The sequence below is a fragment of the Cavia porcellus genome, unplaced genomic scaffold (genome assembly GCF_034190915.1).
Source record: "Cavia porcellus strain 051 isolate PalLab524CR breed Dunkin Hartley unplaced genomic scaffold, mCavPor4.1 scaffold_5, whole genome shotgun sequence".
Lineage (NCBI taxonomy): Eukaryota > Metazoa > Chordata > Mammalia > Rodentia > Caviidae > Cavia > Cavia porcellus.
In genome coordinates this window covers 16,831,992-16,850,215 of record NW_026947488.1, presented here as the reverse complement: position 1 = coordinate 16,850,215, position 18,224 = coordinate 16,831,992, and the positions used below count along the sequence as shown (strand labels likewise).

At 37.4% G+C, this 18,224-nt stretch overlaps 2 protein-coding genes across 2 annotated transcripts in view; one reads left to right on the top strand and one right to left on the bottom strand.

Moving 5' to 3' along the window:
• Positions 1–8,128, bottom strand: part of LOC134475874 (WAP four-disulfide core domain protein 15A-like) — a 28,679-nt gene extending 20,551 nt beyond the window's left edge. The window contains exon 1 of the mRNA XM_063247924.1: positions 8,042–8,128. The gene's annotated coding sequence lies outside the window, so the exon portion shown is untranslated. The remainder of the gene's footprint in view (positions 1–8,041) is intronic.
• Svp (seminal vesicle polypeptide) overlaps positions 1–18,224 on the top strand; it is a 151,909-nt gene that overhangs the window by 39,534 nt on the left and 94,151 nt on the right.

Here is an 18,224-nt window from a genome sequence, read left to right as displayed (position 1 = left end):
TATGTTAATGTTTGAAGTGCTCACTGGTATATTACTTTAAAAAAAAAGATAAAGGGATATTTATTTATTTATTATTTTTTTTGGTACCAGGAATCAAACTCAGGACCTCACACTTGCCAGGCAGGCACTCTGCTGATGAGTTATATCCCCAGCCTTTAGATGGCACAGTTTTTGAGCACTGGAACAGTCTTGCATGAATGCTTTTTAAACAAAACCCTGAACAGAGTAGGTGCAGAACAGGACAGAGTTGAAGAAATTACAAGGCATTTGTATTTCTCAACAATCTACTGGAATAAATTGAACAGAAGAGAAATTAATTTATCTTTCAAACTTGGAGCTAGTAGGCCTGAAGATATATTTTATTTTGATCCTGCAACTCTCAAAGATTTGCCTGGGATCCCACTAAGTGGTAATGAACATCAACTTTTTTGGAAGTTTAGTTTTGTTCCTCTTACCTCAGGTAATAAAAACCAAGCTATGCAGACAGTTGATGTACATTCAGTTGTTCATTAGTTGCACAAGAAAAATATTTATTTTACTGATGGCTATTAAGTAAAAGCAGATATTTGGGTAGGTTCATACTTCATTTGCAAGAGATATATACACCAAGCCACAAGCAAGGAGTTTGCTTTAAAGATTACTGATAAAAGCAAGAGAGACCCAGAATAGACTGAAATTCTTTTTTGCTGTGGAAAGTATCCAAACATTATTATTCTAAGAATGTATATGATGATGAACTCTATGTGTATGTAGCACCGGAACTTATGAAACGAGTGAATTTCTGGTTAAAATTCTTAAAAACAAATTTTTCTTTGAACAAGAGGCCACTGCTGTCTTGTTTACTATAATCAAAATTGTTGATTATCTTAATACACAAGGGGTAGTGCACAGAGACTTGAAACAGCAACATTCCATATGTGTATGACTCTGGTAATCTAGAATCTATTCAAGTTTGTGATTTTTGACTTTGTGAAGCAGCTAAGAGTAGAAATTAGTCTTCTCAAGACTTGCAGTTACACTTTAAATTTTATTGCACTGGAACTTTTCAAATGACAAGGCTATGATGCTCGTTGTGGTACATAGAGTCTTGGTGTCCTCTGTATAATGCTTAGTGGTTATATTCTATTTGCAAAATGGTCCTGATGATACACTAGCAGAACTCTTGGCACCCAATGGTGGTTACTGGAATTTTGTACCACATCTAGTAAAAGGTGTGATTTCAGCTACACATTGTAGTCTAAACAATAATGTCACCAGTTTTGGAATCAGTAGGCCACTCTACCCTTGTTCAGGGGAGAGATATTTTAAAAGATTCTCCTCAATATTCTGGTGAAGAGACCATGGAGAGATATTTGGTATAATGGAGTAAGATGATAGCACATATTCTAGTGACAGCACATACCTTGGTGATACCTGCAATGCATACACTGGCCAAGCTGGTACCCATAATGCTCTTGCTGATTCTGTTACTATCTCTTCTCATTTCAAATGATTTTAGCAAGTTAGATTTTCTAGGAGCTTCTGATGAAATGAAAATGACAAGGATATATCCACTGAGTCAAAAGAAAAATAAGAAACATGTGAATGTCACCTAAAAATACACTGGCTAAAGCATACAATGTAGTATTACTTTTGTAGAAAATATTTCCTGTCTCTTAAATATTCTTTGTTAATTAAGGAATGGACAATTTATGTTAAGCACTTTGCTTAAACAATTCATTTATAGTAGTACTGTGTCCCTTGTGACATCCCAAGTTTTTGTATTTTTGTAAGCAGCTGATAAACCATACATTTTTGTATTGCTTTCACTAATGTATTACCTGCCTTTAAAACTTGGAACCTGTTAATCAATTGATAATTAAATATTATTAAATGATTCACTGGATCAATAATATTGAATAGTCCTAAAAAGGACCAGATTGTGTTACAGCTTTTATTCAAACTGTGACACTCATAATGTACATAACTTTTCCCAAATCAGTTTCATTACTTTCATTAATTTGCTCCTTAAAGTCAGGTGCTCTGTGACACTAACTGAGAGAGCACTTATGATAGAGAATATATACGTATGTGGCATGAAATCAAGAATACACCTTGGGTCACAGGGAAGATGGCAGATGGATAAGTAACAAGGTACAGAACCTTCTTAAAAAAAACAGCTCAGATACTAGAATTTACCACCATGGAGAAGACCAGATGAAAGGAGAAGGATTCTCATGACCTAGGAGGACACTAAGGAAAAAGTAAAAGAAGAAAGAAAGAAAAGAAAAACATGGACAGGAGGCTGGAACAGATGCTCTCTCACTGGAGCTGGCCCAACTCGCAGGCATGGTGCTCTCCCCAGAGCCAGTTGGACTTGTGTCATGACACTCTCACTGGAGCTGCAGTCACGCTGAAGTTGGGGGTTGGTGAGCTCAACAGAGAACAAATCCGGTGTGGATACCTGCACTAACCCACTATGGGTGCTTGGAATTTGGCCCTTCTGGAAGAGGGGGGTGATTGACTGGATGACATATTGGTATTAGGCGGGAAGGGCCTGCACAAGAAATGGCAGTGACTTCAGTTGGCTGCTCCCTGCCCAGAGCAGATTGGTGGGATCTGCTTGGGCTGGGTCATGTGCCTGGCCGGGATCTAATAGCTAGGGATGAAATTGTCCCCGAAGTTGTCCCAAACCAGTTCCATCTGTGCAGCACACACTAACATGGTGAAGGCTGCTGCTGGTTGACTGGCTTGGAGGTGAGGGGCCAGCTTACACCATACCTGCTTGCACCTCAGTGACCAACAGCAAACTGTGGAGGACAGCAACCCCTAGCCAGTGTGCTTCAGAAGAACCATAACCAATAGGAAAGGGGCTGAGAGCTCCACCATAGACTTGTATGGAAGAAACAAGAAACATGACAAGAGAAATGAATAATAAAAAGCCTCCATCCAACCCAAGGAATATGGGGCTAGAAGAGGTAAATACAGAAGAGATTGAGGGCAGCAAACATGCAATATCAGACATGGCATCAGCAAACATAAAGAGAGATCTTTGTGACATCATAGATGAACTCACAACTGAAATATTAATACAAGTAAAGCAAGATATAAGAAGATTAATGAAAGAAATCCTAAGCATTCTCAAGAAGACACAGATGGAAGAATAGAGGAACACAAAAAAAGGAGAGAAACCTTCAATGAAGAATATTTAAAAAACCTAGAATACATGAAACAGATTCAAGGAGATTACTAGGAAATTAAAAACTCCATTGAATGCTGGAAAAATTGCCTTAAATAAACAAGAAGTAGATTAGCAAAATTTAAAAATATGTTTGCAATGTCTGATCATGAAAGGAAAGATCTCTTAAAAGTAACAAGGAAACAGGCAGTAACAATACAAAGGCTAGAAGATGACAAGAGGATGTATACCTTAAGAATAAAAAATGTGAGTGAAGAAGCAGGGGTAAACACAAAGAAAATACAAAGGTTATTCACAGAAATAATTAAGGAAAACTTCCCAAGCATAGGAAAAGGAAATGATATTCAGATGTATGAGACGTACAAAACTCCAGCCACCTACAACCAAAACAGAGCTACACCCACACATATAATAATCAAGATCCCAGAAATTCATCACAAAAACAGTATTAAAAGCTGTCAGAGAAAAGAAACAGATAACCTATAAAGAAACACTCATCAAAATCATAACTGACTTCTTGACACAAACCATCAAATCAAGAAGAGCTTGGAGTGAAGTATTCCAAGCCTTGAAAGAAAATAACCTCCAACCCATATTGACACACCCTGAAAAACTGACTCTCAAAATTAATGGAAATACAAGATGTTTCCATGACAAAGAGGAACAGGGAGAATTCATGACCACCAAAGCAACCCTACAAAAATTACTGAAGGACATTCTAGAGAGGGAGAAAAAATACATGAGGATTTCAGGAACAATGGCAGAGAGGCCTCAATGAATGGGGCAGATGGGGATGAAGGAAAAAAGTAGACAACCAAGGCAGAAAAATAGCATAGCAAAGATGAGGCAGAGAAGGTTGGCTATCACTCTAACATAGATGGCCTTTATACACTAACAAAAAGAAACACAAGCAGAGTAGATAAGGAGGTAGGGTCCATCGAGATGCTCTGTACAGGAAATATAATTAACCTGAAAGAGGATTTATGGACTGAAAATCAAATATGAGAAAACAATGCTCCATGTGACAGGGAACCAGAGAGAAATAGGGGCAGCTCGTCTAGCACCTGCAGATAGATTGGAAAGACATGATACTTTTGTACAGTGGAAAACTACTCAGCTATCATGAAGGAAAACCCTGAGGCTTTTGTATATAAAGAAATACAACTTAAGATCAATCCCAGGGGTAAAAAGCAGAACCACTTAGGTAAATAGTGGATTGCACTCCTAACCTAAAAACTAAAGGAGTTAGTGGGACCCAAAATGTACAATGCACCCTGTGAAAGTGAATGGGGAAGAATTACCTAAAAAAGGAAGGCAGAGGACATTGTTAATAGTATATCATGATTTAAAATCTACATTGTTCTTGTTGCTCTGTTTAGTTTGGTTATATTCTGTTACGTCTGTCTACTTGTACTAGATTTGAGGGCATGACAGCTATCCCAGAAATAGCAGCATATACTATGGTAACCATTCTTAATTTCTTATTAACTTAATCTGAAGCCTTGTATTACTTACACTGTCTTATTATGACTGATCTTTTTTGAATCTGGTTTGTTAGATTGCTGTCTTGTCTTGACTGATCTTATTCAAATCTGTTATGATTGATAGTATCAAGTAAGAGTATATGCAAATACTCTGAAGATGACAAGACTCACTAGATACCCACTCTGGTTTGACTGTTACCTGCTTTTGAAGTCTTATAATGTCTCCAATGTTTTGTTTTTATTAATATTTTTATGTGCTGCTATGTTCAATTATACTATGACTGATGATATAGACAGTTCTATTGAAGATAACAAGAGACATCATAGTAACCATTGTAGATCACCTTGTATTGTGGTTTTATATATTTCATTTTGTGTTTTTCTAGAGATTTGTTTTGTTTTGTGTTGCTGTTCCCTCTAATACAGAAAGGATAGATACACATGTAGAGACTTACTCATGTGTAGAACTTCTAAACAGTTTATGAGAACTGATTATATAATGCATGATGAAATGAACAACTACTTTGAAGAAAAAGACACTAAAGTATCCAGTGCTGATTCTGTAGCATCATAATGTGAAATCCAGCAATACTATTATTCCTCATTCAGAGAGATTTTAGTCTGTTTCGTTTTGTTTAATTTCAATATACATGAAGGTATGAACAGGTATTTTGAAGAGAATGAGAGACACTATCACAGCCATTGTGGACTTCCTTATTGTCTGGTCTTGAAGACTTAAAATGCCTTCATCATCCTGTTTGGGTCAGTTTTATACTATGTTGTTTTGTATGAATTCACTGTATATGAATATATGGACAACTATTTGGAAGAAAACAAGAGATAATATGATAGATAGTAAAGATCTCTGGTTGTCTTGCTTTGAATCTGTGTCTCTTACACTGTATTCTTATATTTTAATTTGTTATGTTTAATTTTACCCTCTTTAAAATAAAATTTAAAAGAAGAATACATCTATGGCCAGGTGTGGCAGCACACACTTGTAACTGAGGCTAGCCTGGTCTTCATAACAAGACCTGCTCTAAATAAGGAAATAAATACATTTTAAAAATGGAAAAATACACTTATGAAGTTAGTCTATATGATTTGTAATTCCTAAGGGTACTTCTTTTTAATTAAGAAAGTAGGCTTTGAGTTTAAAATTTGTACATAGTATCTATACTTACTATATGATATATTATTTTGGATTTTGCTGATATACATCAAGCACCTTTAAAGTGATGGTCAAAAGATTGGTGAAGGGACATGTAGCAACTGGTAATTTAAGTCCTATTGGGTATTTCCTGCTTAAATAGTCTATATTAAACACTAAACTGAATGTAATAAAGGCCTCATGCCATTTTATAAAGTTGGATTTTTTTTTAAACAAGGTCTTATTATATAGTTTAGGTTGGCCTTAAACTTACTATGTAGCCCAGGCTGGCCTGGAATGCATGAAAATTCTGTCTGAGGCTTTCAAGTGCTGGAATTATAGGTATGTGCCATCACACCCAGAAGATTTCTCAAATCTTGAGAAAAATTTGTTCATCCAGATACTGGAGTTAGTTAGATCTTCAAAGAGGCATGACTAGAAAAGAATCTTCTCACATTGTATCTTAAGTAAGATGTTACGAGTATAGCACAAGAAATTCTGTTGAAAGCTGCAAGAGAAAATTGCCAAATAACTTATAAAGGCACACCTATAAGGCAAACCCACTTGAATAATGGTACAGCTTTCAGCAAAAGCTCTGTAAAGACCAAGAAGGGATGGAACAATGTATTTCAAGGTCTGAATAAAAATAATTGCCAGTGTAGATTGCTATATTCCACAAAGCTATCCTTCAGAATTGAAGGAAAAATAAGCAGAAGTGAAAACAATTCATAACGATTTAAGTCAGCACTTAGGATATACCTAAAGAACACTACACACCAATTAAGACTATACAACATGAGTGTAGGAGGAGAGGGTTTGTAGATAGGAAAACATTGAATAGGGGCCTCTGGCTAATCCTGACTAAAGAAGTTAAAACTTTACTACATAAATTTCTCTGGGAAATAGGTCAAGGATGGGGATACAGAGAGAGGAGAGAAAGATAAATAAAGGCATAAATAAAGATAAATAAATGGCTATGGGACTTGCACCAAGAAAGCAGAGAGAGAAAGAGCTGCTGGGCAGAATACAGAGAGACTGCACAAAGCCAAGCTGAGTAGCTGTCCCTCTCCACCTCCCATACAATACAGGGGATACATAAGGGAAGGTGGCTGACAAACTTTGGGAAAAGCTCTTATATAAATATTTACTCACATCTATACCCTAACACACAGACATATACAGACATGTATATTTACACTATATTCATCAGATACTAGAGTACAATAGATATCCACACATGACTTCTTACTAACTCTAAGCTAAACATGAATAAGGTATCCTGTTGCCAGCTAGTTATCCACCCCAAAGATGAGGCCCCGAAAAGTAGGTCAAGGACAAATAAGACAGACAAGAGAAGGAAGCTGCACTTAGATCACTGGAAGAGAGAACACAGGTAGAGGTGCCTGAAACCAGCTGGGTTATGGCAAATTCTAGATAGGGTAAGGGTCCCTCACCCCCTGAGAAAAAAAGGCCCATAGATAACCACTTTTCTGGTCCCCCCTACACTCCGGTTCCTATTAGAGCAGCTATCTATTTTCTCCCCTTTCCAATAAAAATTTTCTTTTTTAAAAAAAACTTTATATCTTTAATGCTTTACTGGTATTAAAATTTATGATCCCATTGAGTTGCTCACTGCAGTGGTACGGGGTGTTTGCCTCATCTAGGGTTGTAATGTAAGTATTGGTATACTATCAGAGAACACAAAACTAGCAATGACAGCACTCAGTAGACACTTTTCAGTACTAATCCTCCTAATTCTTCAGTTAAGACATAGATTGGCAAACCAAAATGAAAAACTAGACCAGGGGATTTCAGGATAGTCAGCTACGGAGTCACAGCCACAGTGAGTGTTTCTGATTTGATGTTAAGGAAACGCAGTCACCCTGAAGTGAAGACAAAACAAAACAAAATAGCAACAACAACAAAAGAGTCTGATATGGGAGGCTTAGTGAACAATGATTCAGTAAGACTAACTAATGTCCAGCGTTTGGGTGGTGGGAGAAGATCATGGTACCCCACCTTCCCCAGACCTAAAATGCATACCATCTTGGGAAAGGTCCAGCCTGTGAGAGGAAGCAACATGACCCCTCAGTGCAAGCCTGGTGAGTTGAACAGTCATGTTATCCTCTCCACTAGGCGAGATGAAGAGAGACATTTCCAACCCAGAGATTCAAAGAAGCCAAAAATATAACAGATTAAAATTTAATTACTGTGCACCTTCACACTTACCTTCAGGGCCGCTAGTAGCACTCCAGTGCTGGTGGGCAGTGCCCTGGTGCCTGTAGCCAGCAGTGAGACTGAGGAGAGAGAAGTTTCCCCAAAACAGACAATGATGATAATAAACTGCCTGTTCCTCCCACATACAATGGGAGTGCTGTAGCTAGAACATTCAGCACCCTCCCTAGGACTGTCAGAAGGCTCCCACAGTGGAGAGGGCACCCTAACAATGCAAGAAGGAAGGAAAAATAGTTTCTGTAGCAATTATGTGGCACAAAATCAGAGTGAGCCAGGACCCAGCAGATCTTCAAGACAGAGGATCTTCCTGTGGTTCCTATGGGCAAGGCTGAAACAGACATCTGCAGTGATCAGTACCATGCCAGCAACTCTTTTTGGCTATGTAATAGGCAAGGAAGACTGTAGAGGAAAGACAGGAAGAAGCCCATGATATTTACCTTCCAAAACAATCAAAGTAATTGGATTGATGGAGCTCTGTGATGGGGCACATCTGGAGTTTGAAACCAAGTCGGAAGTTAGTAGGGAGCAAGAGTCAGCCCTCAAGGCTTTGGACAGGCAATTGTCTGGCCCATGGAGAAAAACTTATGAGGCTAATTGAAACCAGACAGTGATACTGGTGTAGAGAGAGCTGTATGGAGGCTCTGGGTCAGTGCTATAACAACAGTGTGGAGGTTTCAATTCTTATACCCCTTATTATTTTGTAATTGTAGTTATTGTAACCTTGCTACTTTGTTGAATTTGGGTCATTTTGTTTTGGTCTCAAACCAACAGAATTTGGCCCAAATCCTGTTTTGGCCGTCCCAGTTTTTTGTTCTCTTCTTTCCTTTTCATCCCGTTTTCATGTTTGTTATTCGTTTTTCTTTTGGTTCTTACTTGCTGGTATTGGCTAATAATAATAGTTTACATCTCAAGGGTTTCCTGCTGGAGCTACTGTTATGGCTTGTATTTTGATGTCCCCCCATATGGTCACAGGTGAGGAGATTCAAAGTGGATGATTAGGAAAGTGAATATGGATTAAGAGTGCGATGTTGGGATTAAGAGTGCCCCACCTTGGGTATGAGCAGCACTAATCAGATTGTTTTCTAGGAGCACTATAAAAGGAGATGCAGGCTTGCTTCTACTGCTTCTGCTATTGCTTGATACTTGCTGCTCGCTGCCTTCTGCCTATCCTGCTACACTGTGAACTGTTTCTGCTCTGTGATGCCTCTCTGCCATGTCACATTGCCTTGGAGCCAGGTGACTATGGACTGAAACCTCTACAAATTGAGAGCTAAAGAAACTTTTACTGTAAGCTATCTACTCACTTTTTTGTGTCCTTCTTCCTATATTCTCACCCTCTCCTGCCTTATTCATGGTTTTTCTCTACTCCTCAATATCTCTTCTTCCTTACCTTCCCCTTCCTTTTCATCAAACTAGTAGCATAAATATAACAAGGGACTTTACAAATCCATTAGAGAATAAGAATTAACCAGTACTTTTGTCTTAGTTACTTTTCTTTTTGCTGAGACAAAATACCTGATTCCCAAGGTTAATGGGGGAAAAGTTATTTTAGCTCATAGTTTGTGGAGATTTCAGTCCATAATCAGCTGGTTCTAAGACATGGTGGCACATGGCAGAGAGTTCATGGCAGTGGAGAATAGCAGACCAACAAGGGAGAGGATGAGTGGAAAAGCCTCTTTCTTTCTCTTGTATTGTATACAAGTTACCCATCCTAGGGAGGGTATAGCACTCACTTACTTAATCTCATAAGTGGATCATGAATCAATGACAAACTCTAGATTTTAGATTCAGCCACCTCTGAAGATCCCTCCACCCCACCACTGTGACCACATGAGGTTTTGTGGGGACATCTAGATACAAACCATAATATTCCACCCCTAACCATCCCCCAAAAAACTCATCGACATTACTTCATGCAAAAGGCATTTAGTCTATCTCTAAGAGTTCCCAAAGTTTTAACAGTTTCAGCATTTCTGAAAAGTCCAAGTACAAAGCATCCTCTGAAATTCAAGGGAAACTCTTAGCTGTGATCCCCTACACAAATGAAAAGAAATTAAAATACTTAAACATTCAATGGCACAAGATAGACATTGCCATTTCAAAACTTACAAATGGGAATACAAAGGAATGGAACCAAAGTGAGTCTACAATGCATCCGGGCAAATATTAAGTCCTGTAGTACCATGTGCAGCATCTGAAGCAATCTGTGGCAAGATATGAACTTGCAAGAGCTTGGGTGGCTCTGCTTTTAAGGCACTGCCAGTAGTTGTAGCTCTCATGTTCCTGTCTTGGGCCCACTCTGCTGCCTCCTTGCAGGTTCCCACTCAGATAATCCGTGCTCCTGGGTTCTTAAAACTTCTGGGGTCTCCCCCTAAACTCCATTGAAAGACTCTTAGATATAATAAATAAATTCAGTAATGTAGCTGGATACAAAATCAATACTCAGAAATCAATAGCATTCCTATACACTAACAACAAAATCACAGAGAGAGAAATAAGAGAAGCCACACTCTTCACACTAGCAAGCAAAAAAATGAAATACGTAGGAATTACTCTTACGAAAGAAGTGAAAGACCTATACAGGGAAAATTATAATACACTGAAAGAAGAAATTGCAGATGATCTCAGAAAATGGAAAGACATCCCATGTTCATGGATAGGAAGAATAAACATTGTGAAAATGGCCATTCTCCTAAAACTGTTATACAGATTCAATGCAATCCCAATAAAAATACCATCAACATACCTTATAGGTCTAGAGAAATCACTCCTAAAATTCATCTGGAACCAGAAGAGACCTAGAATATCAAAGGCAATTCTAAGCAGCAAAGGCAAGGCAGGAGGCATAACAGTCACTGACTTGAAGTTATACTACAAAGCAACAGTAGTAAAATCAACATGGTACTGGAATCAAAACAGAGCAGAGGATCAATGGAATAGATTAGAAGATACAACCACAAGTACAGACACACTCAACCACCTTATCTTTGATAAAGGAGCCAAGCAGGTTCACTGGAAAAATGACAGTCTTTTTAATAAATGGTGTTGGAAAAACTGGCTTTCCATTTGTCAAAAACTAAAACTCGACCCAAGCCTATCACCATGTACTAAATTAAAATCTAAATGGATCAAAGATCTGAATATTAAAACAGAAACACTAAATCTATTGGAAGACAAATTAGGTAGAAACCTTGAAGACATAGGGGTAGGTGGAGAATTCATGAACAGGACTCAAACTGCACGGGAAATACTTCCCAGAATCAATAGCTGGGACCACTTCTTGTTAAAAAGTTTCTGTAAGTCAAAAAACAAAACAAAACAAAACAAAACTCCAGCATAGTGAAAAGAAAACCCACAAACTGGGAAAAGATTTTAGTGAACTCTCTCTCAGACAAGGGACTTTTGTCTAAAACATATAAAGAATTAAAAAAACTCAGACCCCCAAAATTCAAAGACCCAATCCAAAAATCTGAGATGAATACACACTTCTCAGAGGAAGAAATGCAAATGGCAAATAAATACATGAAAAAATGTTCATCATCATTGGTCATTAGGGAAATGCAAATTAAAACCACACTGAGATTCCATCTCACTCCCGAAAGAATGGCTAGAATCAAGAAAACCAACAACAACAAGTGCTGGAGAGGCTGTGGGGGAAAAGGAACTCTCCTACACTGTTGGTGGGAGTGTAGACTGGTACAGCCTTTGTGGAGGTCAGTCTGGAGATTTCTCAAAAATCTGGGATTGGAAGTCCCATTTGTTCCAGCTATTCCACTTCTAGGCATATTCTCAGAAGAACTGAAAGCATCATACCACAGTGATATATGCGCACCCATGTTTATAGCAGCACAATTTGTAATAGCCAGATCTTGGAAACAACCCAAGTGTCCATCAGTTGAGGAATGGATAAAAAAGTTGTGGTATTTCTAAACAATGGAGTACTACTCAGCTATAAAGAAGGATCACACTGAGGTATTTATCAATAAATGGGTGCAGCTTGAAACCATACTCATAAGTGAAATAAATCAAACTCACATCTGTGAACACCAAATAGTTTCCCTAGTGTAACAAATGATTCAAATATATAAAAGTATGTGGTAACCATGATTCCCCATTATGTGGACTTGAAGCCTTAGAAAGTTTTCACTCATTAATTGGAATGGCTTTATTTTGGGCTATTTGATATTATGTCTTGTGATGCAATGAACAGCTATTTTTTTTGTTTTTTTTTTCCTTTTTATCGGTACCAGGGATCGAACTCACGACTGCCTGATTACAAGGCAGGCGCTCATGCCGCTGAGCTAAATCCCCAGCCCCTGAACAGCTATTTTGTAGAAAACAAGACATCATAATAGCTAGTGCTGATTTAATACCATCTTGTTTTGAAGCCGCACCAAACTATGCCTCTTCTGTCTCCATTGATTTTATCATGTTGTATCTTGCTGGATTTTATTTTATATGGTAGTATAAACAAAAATTGTTATAGGCAAAGAGACAATATAGAAACCATTGTTAATTTTTCTGTTAGCTGGTTCTAAATACTCTACAATGCTTTCATCCACTTGAATGGTGTTACACTGTCTTATATGTTTGATGCTATAGCATATGAAGTTATATTCAAATATTTCAAGGAAAGAGACACTATGGTAACTACTATTGTCGGGTTATTTGGTGGTGAAGCACTAGGTTGCTGAAAGTGTCGTGCTTTAACCTGTATTGTTACGTTGTTATGCCCCCTTTTATCTCAACCTCTTCCTTATTCATTAAAAAATTATTTAATTTTTTAAAATTTCTTTTTTAAACTAAGGGGAAAAATTAAAAAAACTAGCAGGATATATTATAGTAACTTTTTTGATTTCCTATTAACTTGAAGTCCTGTAATACTCCCGTTATCTTGTTTTGACTGATTAGACTCTATTCTGCTCTGTATGAAAGTGTCAAGTATCAGAGTATAGGCAACTACTTTGAAGGCAATAAGATTCACTATGATGCCCATTCTGGGTTGACTATTACCCTCTTTTGAGGTTCTGTAAGATTTACAATGTTTAGGTTTTATTGGTTTTGTTCTCTATTGTTTTGTTCAACTTTATAATACCTAATGAGATAGACAATTCTTCTTAAGGAAGCAAGAGGCATTATGGTAACCATTGCTGATCACCTTGTACTCTGTTTTTACATCATGTGCTATGTCTATCCTTGGGTTTGACTGACAGCTTTGTCTTATCATGCTTGATTTTATTCTCTTACAAAAAAGTAATAAGATCTAAGGGAGCAGTAAAACCCCAAATGTATAAATTTTGTTGTAATAAAGAGAGGGAAAAAAAGTTCCCTAAAGGATACAACAGCAAGGGTGTTTAGGTGTGTTAAATAGATGACCATATTACTATTTTTGATTGGATTACTGAACACAACTATTTGCAGTCTCACTGTTTGAATGTTCACTTTGTATGCTTTGATCCTATGACCTGAAACACCATTTCTAAGATGATAGCATGTAATCTATTAACTGATGATAGCTTACTGTTTTTTTTGTAGTTCTGTATTACTTGTACCCTTACACTGTTTTGTTTTGTTCTGCTTTTTTTTCTCTTTTTCCTTTTAAATTAAAAAAAAAAAAACTTCTGGGGTCTCCACTGCACCTTCAGCTTCACACTCACAACTTGACATATTGCCCTCCCAGAAACCCTTGGCCTGGCTTCTCAGACCATCTGAAATCTGGGTGGAAGCTTTCCTGGTCCCACAGCTCTTGCATTATATATGCATTTTTAAGCCAACCCTATGTGGAAAAAGCAAAGGTCTGCTACTAGCTGAAGCAGTAACCAGACTTCCTTGTCTCTTGGCTGTAGGAGTTGAGTGCCTGTTTCACTGAGCACTGTGAACTCAATTCTGAGGAACAGATTCTCTGGGCTGCCACCATTCTGGAACATGGTTTTGCCACTGCCATTCTGGAACATGGTACACTAGTACTTTCTTCTCAAAGAAAGTCTTTCACTTTTGCAATTTTGAGGCTACATAGGGTGGATTCTTCTGCTTTTTTTGATCCCCTCAAGTCATCTTTTCTATTCTCCCATTCTTTCTCAGCAATCAAGATCTCCTGTTCTCTATTTTTGCAGTCTGAAGCTTTACTGGTGCTTCCTTTCTAGCCAAACTCACAACATTTTGAATCATTCTGCTGGGCTCTGTGTTCTTGTTTCTCAACATATATCTGGCTAAAAGCCCTTAATAACAGCCATGCCACTGCCTCAACATTATATTTTCTTAAAACTTCTTCAAGATAAATTAGTCCATTGCCCTTAATCTCAATCTCAGGTAGAGTCTCTAGACCAAATAAAAATACAGACAAACTTTCTGACAAGGCATAACACCCATTACCTGAAGTATGGTAGCCAAGGCAGTCATTCTTCATGGCAGAAATCTCCTGAGCCTAATCTTTACAGGCTTTATGGTCCCGGAGCTCTGACAAGAATCTCTTTTACAGTAAAGCCTAAAGCATTCCAGTGGTATTTTTCAATTATCATCTCCAAACTTTTCTAAGCTGTTTCCACAAGCCATTCTCAAAGACCCCTGAGCCAGGCACAACTATAAATTAAGCAGTTCCATTTAAAGGCACTTCTGGGTAATTCTTAATAAAACTGAGCTTAGAGGAACCAAACAAAATTATCTACAAAAATGTTAATAGGCACCAACAATCTCATAGTCCCTCAGTCTCTAAATACATTTTCATCTGCATACAACCTCCTGCCTACACAAATACTCACCCTGACTTCCTAAACACCTGCTCTTTATCCCAGTTAGAAAATAATTCCAAGGGAATCCAAATTTTGATTTTTTAACTTATTGTCATTTTTCCTACCTTTCTCTTACCTATTCTCACTGACATAACCCCTCCGCTTTACTGTTCTCTCCACACCCCGCATCCCACACCAGAGTTCAATATAGTCTGTAAGGGATGTTAAAAGAAATAAAATTATCAAAATAAGTTTTAATAGTTATGATTGATGTGTGCTGTTGGGTAGATACTGTTATAGCCAGTAGAAAATCTCTTCTTAAAATACAGTGACAGGGTCCAACCCCACTAAATTGAATAGGTTGAAATGGTAAGAAATATCACTGGACAAATAAATCCAAAAATACATCACTGAAAAACAGAACTTAACTAAAGACTAAAGATATCCTCATATCAACAAAAAACTCTTCACTCTACTTGATCTCAACCACATACACACACACACACACACCCACACACACAGTGGAATATGAAAAACCAAGCAATAAAATGGTGTGGGGAGACCCTGAGACTGTCCTCTTCCATTTCAGCTGCTGTGAACCAGGTGAAGAGTTTGGGAAAGCTCAGAGAGAGGCCAGGTGCTGCTGGTAAACAGAATGGTGTAAGAAGGCTCACAGACCATCCCAGCTTCTTGTAGATGCTGGGATCCAAGTGAAGAGCACACAAAGGCTCAGAGAGAGATTGGTGGTTGCTGGGATCTAGGTGAACAGCATGGGAAGACCCAGAAACTGACCCATCCCTTCCCTACTGCTGGGGTCCCAGTGAACTGTGTGTGAAGACACAGAGACTGGGATGGGGGGAAATGCCAGCCACACGGTAGGGACCCTGACCAGAGTGCACAGGATGGACAGGCTAGACTAGCAGTATGAAATTGTCAGAAGCAACAGTAATAATACAAGACAACAGGTGGTTAGTTAGGTGAACCTGCGTTGTGCTTGTAAACAAAGATATACAGAATAGAAGCATGTGGTTGGGGCTTCTCTTTTCCTCTCTTTTTAAAAATATTTTTTTCTCTTTTTTCTTTTTATTTTTTCTAAATGACTGGGGAGAACTCCAGTCACAGAAAACTAATCCCAACTGAGATACCAAGTTCAGATAATCCCTTGCTTACTCTTCTGCTCTCTTCTCTAGTTTTCCAAAGCTCATGTGATCATCCTTTGTCCTCCAGCCTGGCTTCTATTTTCTTTTCAATTATCTTGATTTTATTCACTGTCCTTCTTAAATTTCTCCCTGTAGGGTAAAATAACTCTACCAAGGGAAGACACTTTGCATACAAGTTCCCAGTTTGTGATTGGTTCTGTAATGTAACTGTAGATTTTGTCCCTATGGTTAAAGATACAAAATTAAAATTTATGATGGTTTGTCAGTTTTTACACTGTGCTTAATGCTATTGTTATTGCTAATTATACTATTTTAGCTAGGCTGTCATATCTGTTTTAATCAGTTGTTCTCACTTCTGTAACAATACTGGGAAGTTCTGGGGTAATAACCTCATCATACCCAGCACCAAAGACTGAGGACTGAGTCAAACAGATAACAACATCTGACTCTTAATTAATTGGAAAAGTAGGATCTTGGGACAAGCATAAACCAAGAACATTTTACACACAGAAGATATCTCTGAAGAACAAACCTTGCAAGAGAGGCCTTGATATTGGTGATAAAGCTACCTACTACAAAAACTTACAGAACCAACACAGAAAACAAAATAAAAAAATCTTTTGAAATACAGAATGACAAGATACAGAAGCAAAATTCAACCTCAGACCTCCATCCCACACAGAATAAATCCAGGAAATGACAATATAGGGACATTTATGAAATGAAAGCAACTGAGGTAAAGAAGCAAATCCATGAGGCAATAGAGGAAATTAGATCACAGATAATCTCTCAGGTAAGAAAAGAAATGTCACCATTTATAAAGGAATTTATCAGCAAATCTAGAATAGAGATAGATAAAAATAGATAATTATAAGAAAAGGATGGAAATCATGAATGATGAATATAGGAAAGAAATAGAATACATGAAACAAATTCAGACAGATATCTAGGAAATTAAACACTCCATTGAAAGCTGGCAAAACTGCTTGAATGAAACTGTAGACAAACTTTGAGACCTTGAAGACAGTATCATGGCTAGCGATCACTAAAGGAAGTATCTCTTGAAAATAACAAAAGATCAGGTAATAACAATTCAATAACTGCAAGATGACATAAAGAAAAATAATATAAGAGTAATTTGTATCAGTGCAAAAGCAGGAGTCAACACAAATGACATTTAAAACTATTTGCAGAAGTAATAGCAGAAAATTTTCCAAATGGAGGAAAAGAATCTGTCATACAGATAAGTGAGGCATGTAGACATCCATTATCCAAAACCAAATTAAATCTACACTCAGACACATAATAATCAAGATTCCAGAAATTTAGCACAAGGACAAAATACTAAAAACTATCAGAGAAAAGAAACAGATCATCTAAAAAAGGAGAGCCCAGCAGTCTTCTCAATACAAACAGAAACCCTCAAGCCAAGAGGAGCTTAAAGTATTTCAGGTCCTGAAAGAAAACAATTTTCAATACAGACTGATGTACCCTGCAAAACTATCTTTCAAAATTAGTGGAAAAATAAAGTACTTCCATGAAAAAGAACAGCTGAAGAAGTTCATGACCACCAAATCAACACTACAAGGAGTACTGAAAGATATTCTAGACAGAAGTAAAAATGACTACAATTCCAAGAATAACAACACACCAAAATCACCAAGCAGGGAAATGAATTAAAAAAGAGAAGAAACATAGGAATCCATAAGCAGGAAAATAAAATGAAAAATATAATCCAATACATATAGCTATCAGTATAAATGGCCTCTATTCATCAGTCAAAAGAAACAGACTGCAGGATGAAACAAAGGATAAAATCAAACAGTATACTGTATACAAAAAACATATTTAACTCAAAAAGAAATTCATAGCCTGAAAGTAAAAGGATGAAAAACAATATTCTATGCAACAGGCACTGAGAAAAAAGCAGGGTAGCTGTTCTGTTTGCAAACACCCTATATTTCAAACCAAGAATTGTCAAAAGAGATAAAGAAGGTCACTACACACTTGTTAGGGGAGCGCTTCAAGAAGGGATGATAACAACCATAAATGTATATGCACCAAGCACAGAAGTGCCCAACTATGTAAGATAAACATTAATAGACAGGGAAAATCAAACGAGTAACAACACAATTATAATGGGGATCTTAATACACCACTGTAAAAAAAAGATCAAGTGGAGGGAAAAAATCAGCAAAGAAATATCAGAACTGAACTACACTTTTGAACAAATGGACTTAGTTGATGTTTATAGAGTGTTCCATAAAACAACATCAGAATACATATTCT